Below are 8,858 nucleotides of genomic sequence, written 5' to 3'. Positions count from 1 at the left end.
TCTGACAAACGTCAGTATGTTCTCTTTCTATGAGTCTGTTTCTATTTCCTTTGTTAATTTATTTTGTTCATTAGATTCCACATATAAGTGAAATAATATGCCATTAGTCTTTATTGACTGGCTTATTACACTTACCATAAGGCTCTCCAGGTCCATCCACACTTTCACAAGTAGTAAGATTCCCTTCCTTTTCACAACCAAGTAGTATTCAATGGGTTCAATGTACCAAAACATTTTTATCCAATCATCTACTGATGGGCACATGGGCTGGTTCCAGATCTTGGTGTTGTAAATAATACTACAATGAGCATAGCAGTGCATATATTTTTTCCAAAAAATGTTTCTGACTTTTTGGGATACATTTCCAGAAGTGAAATTGCTATGCCATAAGGAAGTTCCATTTTTAATTTTTGAGGTAACTTCTTACTACTTTTCACAGTGGCTGCACAGAATGTATTTCCCACAGAGATGTGTGCCCCTCTGCACACAATGGTGCCCCCCATAGAGTTTCCCTGCTTTTCTTAACAGGCCTATGGGGTAGCCAGGGGAACCAAGGTTTGACAATGGTTCTTCAACAGACCTCTCACCTAATACTCTTCTTATCACTGTGTGTCCAGAGTCCTGCTGGGAGCGGGAATTCAGGTGGCCTGAGCACATCCCACCATGGTTCTGTTTTAAGACCTGGCCTTCATTTCCTTTCTCTTTTTTGGATCATTTTATCACAATAACATTTTCCATTCTCACTGTTTTTCAATCCACAGTACAGTGCTGTTAAGGCCATTCATACTGTTGTGCAAACCACACCACCATCATTTCCATCAAGTCCAATATTCTCCAACATAAACTCGGGCCCCATTAAACAACTCTGCATCTCACCCTCCTACTTCTGCCACCCCCAACACCACCACTGGTACCTTCATCTTACCTTTCATCTCTGACTTCTATGGAGCTAAGGATCTCATGTGAGTGGAATCACAGAGTAGTTGTCTTCTTTTGACTGGCTTTTGCACTAAACATGTCAAGGTCCATCCACATAATTTCACTTACCATAAGGCTCTACAGGTCCATCCACGCTGTCACAAATAGTAAGATTCCCTTCCTTTTCACAGCCAAGCAGTATTCCATGATCTCAATGTACCAAAGCATTTTTATCCATTCACCTACTGATGAGCATCTGGGATGCTTCCAGATCTTAGCATTGTACATAACACTGCAATGAACATAGCAGTGAATATATTCTTTCCAATCAATGTGGCTGATTCCTTGGGATACATTCCCAGAAGTGGAATTGCTCTGCCATAAAGAAGTTCCATTTTTAATTTTTGAGGTAACTCCTTACTGCTTTCCATACTGGCTGCACAAAATGCATTCCCCACAGAGATGTGTGTCTCTCTGAACAAGGTGGTGACCCCCTTGAAGATTTGCCATTTTTCTTAATAGGTCAGTTGGGTAGCAAGGGGGAACCAAGACTTGCCCAGGATTTCTCAATGGACCTCATACCGCAGGCTCTTATCATCACTGTGTATCCAGAGGCCTGCTGGGAGTGGGAATTCAGGTGGCCTGAGCACCTCCGACCATGGTACTGTTTGAAGACCTGGCCTTCATTTCCTTTCTCTTTTTTTGGATAGTTTTATCAAAGTGACATTTTCCATTCTCACTGTTTTTCAATCCACAGTACAGTGGCATTAAGGACATTGATACTGTTGTGAGAACAAAACCACCATCATCTCCATCATGTTTCCCATCTTCTCCAATGGAAACTGTGGCCTCATTAAAAAACAACTCTCGCCAAAACCAGTTTGGCTCAGTGAATAGAGCATTGGCCTGAGGACTAAAAGTTCCTAGGTTCCATTCCAATCAAGGGCATGTATCTTGGTTGCGGGCACATCCCTAGTAGGGGAGTGCAAAAGAAAGCTGATCAAAGATTCTCTCTCATCAATGATTCTAACTCTTTATCCCTCTCTCTTCCACTTTGTAAAAAAAACAATAAAATATTTTTAAAATAATAATAATAAATAAAAAAGTAAATAAAAAACAATTCTGCATCTCACCCTCCTACTCCACACACACACACCCCCCCCCCCAACACCATCACCAGTGGTACATCATCTTACCTTCCATTTCTGACTCTGATGGCGCTAAGGACCTCATGTGAGTATAATCACACAGCAGTTGTCTTCTTTTGACTGGCTTTTGCAATAAACATGTTAAGGTCCATCCACATTGTTTCACTTACCTTAAGGCTCTCCAACTCCATCCAAGCTGACACAAATAATAAGATTCCCTTCCTTTTCACAGCCAAGCAGTATTCCATGATCTCAATGTACCAAAGCATTTTTATCCACTCACCTATTGATGAGCACATGGGATGTTTCCAGAACTTGGTATTATACATAACACTGCAATGAACATAGCAGTGAATATATTCTTTCCAATCTGATTCCTTGGGATACATTCCCAGAAGTGGAATTGCTCTGCCATTAAGAAGTTCATTTTTAATATTTGAGGTAACTCCTTGCTGCTTTCCATACTGGCTGCACAAAATGCATTCCCCACAGAGATGTGTGCCTCTCTGCACAGGATGGTGACCCCCTTGAAGCATCCCTATTTTTCTTAATAGATCGGTTGGGTAGCAAGGGGGAACCAAGACTTGCCCAGGCTTTCTCAGCACACCTCACACCCCAGGCTCTTCTCATCACTGTGTGTACGGAGGACTGCTGGGAGAGGGAATTCAGGTGGCCTGAGCACCTCCGACCATGGTTCTATTTGAAGACTTGGCCTTCATTTCCTTTCTCTTTTGTTGGATATTTTTTATCACAGTGACATTTTCCATTCTCACTGTTTTACAATCCACAGTGCAGTAGTTTTAAGGACATTGATACTGTTGTACGAACCAAACCACCATCATCTCCATCATATTTCCCATCTTCTCTAATGGAAGCTATTGTTCCATTAAAAAACAACTCTCTCTGATTCCAGTTTGGCTCAGTGGATAGAACATTGGCCTGGGGACTGAAAGCTCGCATGTTTGATTCCAGTCAAGTGCATGTATCTTGGTTGCGGGCACACCTTAGTAAGGGAGTGCAAGAGGTAGCTGATTGATGATTCTCTCTCACCTATGATTCTAATTCTCTATCCCTCTCTCTTCCTCTCTGTAAAAAATCAATAAAATATTTTTAAAATAATAAAAATAAATAAATAAATAAATAAATAAATAAATACAACTCTGCATCTCACCCTCCTAGTACCCCCCACCCTCACCCCCCAACACACCACCATCACCACTGGTACCTTCATCTTACCTTCCATCTCTGACTCCGATGGTGCTAAGGACCTCATGTGAGTAGAATCACACAGCATTTGTCTTCTTTTGACTGGCTTTTGTACTAAACATGTCAAGGTTGATCCACATTATTTCACTTACCATGAGGCTTTATAAGTCCATTCCCACTGTCACAAATAATAAGATTCCCTTCCTTTTCACAGCCAAGCAGTATTCCATGATCTCAATGTACCAAAGCATTTTTATCCACTCACCTACTGATGAGCACATGGGATGTTTCCAGATCTTGGTATTGTACATAACATTGCAATGAACATAGCAGTGAATATATTCTTTCCAATCAATGTGGCTGATTCCTTGGGATACATTCCCAGAAGTGGAATTGCTATGCCATAAAGGAGTTCCATTTTTAATTTTTGAGGTAACTCCTTACCTTCTTACTGCTTTCCATACTGGCTGCACAAAATGCATTCCCCACAGAGATGTGTTCCACTTGCACAGGATGGTGACCCCCTTGAAGCTTCCCTATTTTTCTTAATAGGTCGGTTGGGTAGCAAGGGGGAACCAAGACTTGCCCAGGCTTTCTCAGCACACCTCACACCCCAGGCTCTTCTCATCACTGTGTGTACGGAGGACTGCTGGGAGAGGGAATTCAGGTGGCCTGAGCACCTCCGACCATGGTTCTATTTGAAGACCTGGCCTTCATTTCCTTTCTCTTTTGTTGGATAGTTTTATCACAGTGACATTTTCCATTCTCACTGTTTTACAATCCATAGTGCAGTGGCGTTAAGGACGTTGATACTGTTGTGCGAACCAAGCCACCATCATCTCCATCATGTTTCCCATCTTCTCTAATGGAAACTCTGGCCCCATTAAAAAACAACTCTTTTCGAAACTGGTTTGGCTCAATGGATAGAGCATTGTCCTGCGGACTGAAAGTACCCAGGTTCCATTCCAGTCAAGGGCATGTATCTTAGTTGCAGGCACATCCGTAGTAGGGGAGTGCAAGAGACAGCTGATAGATGATTCTCTCTCATCGATGTTTCTAACTCTTTATCCCTCTCTCTTCCTCTCTGTAAAAAATCAATAAAATATTTTTAAAATAATAATATAAAATAAATAAAAAACAACTCTGCATCTCTCCCTTCTACTCTTCTCACCTCCCCATCACCACCACCAACACCACTGGTACCTTCATCTTACCTTCCATCTCTGACTCCGATGGCTCTAAGGACCCCATGTGAGTAGAATCAGGCAGTAGTTGTCTTCTTTTGACTGGCTTTTGCACTAAACATGTCAAGGTCCATCCACATTATTTCACTTACCATAAGGCTCTTCAGGTCTATCCATGGTGTTACAAATAGTAATATTCCCTTCCTTTTCACACCCAAGCAGTATTCCATGTTTTCAATGTACCAAGGCATTTTTATCCACTCACCTGCTGATGGGCACTTGGGCTGCTTCCAGATCTTGATATTGTACATAACACTGCAATGAACATACCAGTGTATATATTCTTTCCAATCAATGTCTCTGATTTTTTTTGGGATACATTTCCAGATATTGAATCTCTGGGTTCCTTGGAAGTACCATTTTTAATTTTTAGGTATCCCCTTACTGCTTTCCACAGTGGCTGCACCAAATTCATTTCCCACAGAGGTGCACCTTTCTGCACATGATGTTGACCTCCAGGCAGCTGCTCTGATTTTATTAAGAGGCTGGTGGGTTAGCCAGGGGAACCAATGCTTATCCAGGGTTTCTCAATGGACCTCTCACCGCATGCTCTTCTTATCACTGTTTGTCTAGAGGCCTGCTGGGAGCGGGTATTCAGGTGGCCTGAGCATGTCCCACCTCGGTTTTGTTTGAAGACCTGGCCTTTATTTCCTTTCTCTTTTTTTGAATTGTTGTATCACAGTGAAGTTTACCATTTTCATTGTTTTTCATTGCACATTGCATTGGCATTAAGGATATTCATACTGTTGTGCAGCCCACACCACCATCATCTCCATGACTTTTCCCATCTTCTCCAACCGAAATTCTGTCCCCAGTAAACAATCCGCATTCCACCTTCTCCCCACACCTTCATCTTTTTCACCCAGACCCACAGCCACTTTCCCCTCTGATAACTGTTAGTGTGTTCTCTTTCTATGAGTCTGTTTCTATTTTCTATGTTAATCTATTTTACTAATTAGATTTCACATACAAGTGAAATCATATGGCATTAGTCTTTCTCTGACTAGCTTATTTCACTTATCATAAGGCTCTCCTCACTGTCACAAATAGTAAGATTCCCTTCCTTTTCACAGCCAAGCACTATTCCATGGGGTCAATATACCAAAGCATTTTTATCCACTCACCTGCTGATGGGCACATGGGATGCTTCCAGATCTTGATATTGTAAACAACACTGCAATGAACATAGCAGTGCATATAAGCTTTCCAATCAATATTGCTGATTCTTTGGGATAGATTCCCAGAAGTGGAATTGCTGAGACATAAGGAAGTTCCATTTTTAATTTTTAACTCCTTACTGCTTTCCATACTGGCTGCACAAAATGCATTCCCAGAGATGTGTGCCTCTCTGCACAGGATGGTAACCCCCTTGAAGCTTCCTTGTTTTTCTTAATAGGTTGGTTGGGTAGCAAGGGGGAACCAAGACTTGCCCAGGGCTTCTCAATGGACCTCACAACTCAGGCTCTTCTCGTCACTGTGTGTCCAGAGGCCTGCTGGGAGCAGGGATTCAGGTGGCCTGAGCATGTGTGACCATGGTTCTATTTTAAGATCTGGCCTTTTTTTCCTTTCTCTTTTTTGGATCATTTTATCACAGTGAAATTTTCTATTTTCACTATTTTGTCAGTGCACAGTGCAGTTGTGTGGCCCACATCACCATCATCTCCATCACGTTTCCCATCTTCTCCAAACAAAACTCTGTCCCTAGTAAACAACAACTCTGCATTCCACCCCTATTTCCCCCACCTCCAGCACCACTGGTACCTTCATCTTCCCTTCCATCTGTGACTCCGATGGGGCTAGAGACCTCATGTGAGAGGATTCTCACAGTAGTTGTCTTCTTTTCACTGGCTTTTCACAATGTCCATCCACGTTATAGCTTCTATCACAATATTTTCCTGTGATTTAAATTGAATCTGTTGGTTAATAACATCATGTGGGATATGCTACTTATAAAGCTAACTAGATCCTGCTCTGATGTCATCTGAATCTGGCCACTTGGGCTTCCTGGGAGGGACTCTGGTGCCCCCCAATGTCAGATGCATCCTGTAACTGGCCATGGGCAACCTCTTTGGAGCTACAAAGCAATTCACAGTGTGTGGCTACCTCTGCCAGGCCTGAATGAGCACAGTTCTGCTTGCCCCAATGCCAGCTGTGGTCAGAACAGTGACAGAGGCGACTGGAGGAAGAAGACAGAACATTCCTCTCCCAGCAGTGTAACACCATCACAGACATGATTCTGTCTAGACAGCTGACTACTGCTGGAGGCCTTCAGACTTGAGCCCTTCAGACTTTTAGACATGATCTGATTTATGTGTTTTAAAGATCACTTTCTGATTTATCGTTATATGTTTATTATTTTTAAATTTCATTTTTAAAAATTAATTTTTTCCCAATTAGAGTTGTCATTCAATATTTCAAGTTTACAGCATAGACATATATAGAACTTGCAAAGTGATCCCCAGAATAGTCTAGTATGGGGTTTCTTTTAAAAGGGTATTAATCCTATTCATGAGGGCTCCACCCTCATGATCCAATCACCCTCAATGGCCCCCACCTTTTATTTATTTTTAATTGAATTTATTGGGTTGACATTAGTTAATAAAATTATATAGGTTTTAGATATTCACTTCTGTAATGCATTATGTGTATACTAGAGGCCTGGTATACGAAATTCATGCATGGGGGCGTGTCCCTCAGCCCAGCCTGCAGCCTCTCCAATCTGGGACCCCTCCAGGGGTCAGACATCCCTCTCAAAATCCAGGACTGCTGACTCTGAACTGCTCGCCTGACTGCCTTCCTGATTACCCCTAGCCACTCTGCCTGCCAGCCTGATCACCCCCTAACCACTCCGAGGCCAGCCTGATTGATGGGTAAATGTTCCCCTGCCTGCCTGTTTGCCTCCCCCCCCCCCCCATTTCCCTCCTCTGATGGCCTGGTCACCCCTAAATGCCCTCCCCTACAGACCTGGTCCCTCTCAACTGCCTTCCCTTGCAGGCCTGGTCCCTCCCAACTGATCTCCACTGCTGGCCATCTTGTGGTGGCAATCTTGTGTCCACATGGGGACAGCCATTTTGAGTGTTGGAGTGATGGTCAATCTGCATATTACTCTTTTATTAGATAGGATAGAGGCCTTGTGCATGGGTGGGGGCCAGCTGCCCTGAAGGGTGTCCTGGATCAGGTGGGGGTTCCCTTGGGGTGTGGGTGGCCTGGGAGAGGAGCCTGTGGTGCTTTGCAGGCCTACCATGCACCCTGGTGATCCAAGCAGAGGCCCTGGTATCTGGTGTTTATTTATCTTCTATTGATACAATTGAAATTTTGTAGCCTGGAGTGGAGCCAAGCCTCCTGCTCGCTCCGTGGCAGCAGCCATTTATGTTGGAATTTATGTATCTTCTACAATTGAAACTTTGTAGCCTGGAATGAAGGCCTGAGCTGGCCAGGGCTGCAGAAGCTTGGCTTCCTCCATCACCCTAGTCTCCTACTCTTTCAGCTCTGTGGCTCTCGCCATTTCTGTTGGAATTTATTTACCTTCTATAATTGAAATTTTGTACCCTTGAGTAGAGGCTTGGGCCCACCAGGGTGTGTGGAAAGCTTGGCTTCCTCCATTGCCAGGGAAACCCAATGGCATCCATCTTGGTTGGGGTCCATTTGCATACTTGCTCTGACTGGCTGGTGGGCATGGCTGGTGGGCGTGGCTGGTGGGTGTAGCAGAGTGGTGGTTAATTTGCATATTACTCCTTTATTAGGTAGGATTGTATTGTGTGTTCACCACCCCAGGCAAGTCTCCTTTCATCACAATCTATCCCCCCTTTACCATCTCCTACTTAACCCCACCCTCATACCCTGTGGAGATCACTTTGTAATTTGACATATAAAATGATATTTAAGATGTGCCTTGAGAGCACAAGTGGGATTTATACAGATCAAGAGGGTGAGAATGTGCTTCAGGTACAGAGAGTGAGCACATCACCTGGAGTCAGGAGAGATGAGGACCGTAAAGACCAGAGCACATGCCCCTCAGATGCCTGTCAGTGAGGGGACATGAGAGGGAAATAGAAGACTCTCCATGGAGGGGGCAAGGCTGAGGAGAAAAGGAACCAACCACAGAGTGATCAAACAAGGGAGATTGTGAGCCCTCCATGGGAAGGCAGGAAGAGCAGGGGACCATGGGAAGGAGCAGGGCTGGGGGAACAAGGAAACCTTCTTGGGAGTAAAGGGGACCCTCCTTGGAGGGGGCAGTATCCTATCTCATCCCTACCTCCTCTCTTATCCTCTTTGCTCTGTCCCCTCCATGGAGGGTCCCCTGTCCCCCTACCCTGTATCCTCCATGGATGGTCCCCTCTCC

The 8,858-nt window shown here is 43.9% G+C and overlaps 1 pseudogene; it reads right to left on the bottom strand.

The window, feature by feature from the left end:
- Nucleotides 1–6,606: 6,606 nt before the first annotated feature.
- LOC118725084 lies at nucleotides 6,607–6,779 on the bottom strand (annotated as a pseudogene).
- Nucleotides 6,780–8,858: the final 2,079 nt, after the last annotated feature.

The sequence above is a fragment of the Pipistrellus kuhlii genome, unplaced genomic scaffold (genome assembly GCF_014108245.1).
Source record: "Pipistrellus kuhlii isolate mPipKuh1 unplaced genomic scaffold, mPipKuh1.p scaffold_m20_p_2, whole genome shotgun sequence".
Lineage (NCBI taxonomy): Eukaryota > Metazoa > Chordata > Mammalia > Chiroptera > Vespertilionidae > Pipistrellus > Pipistrellus kuhlii.
The sequence above is the reverse complement of the archived record's forward strand: the minus strand, read 5'-3'. Positions and strand labels throughout refer to the sequence as shown.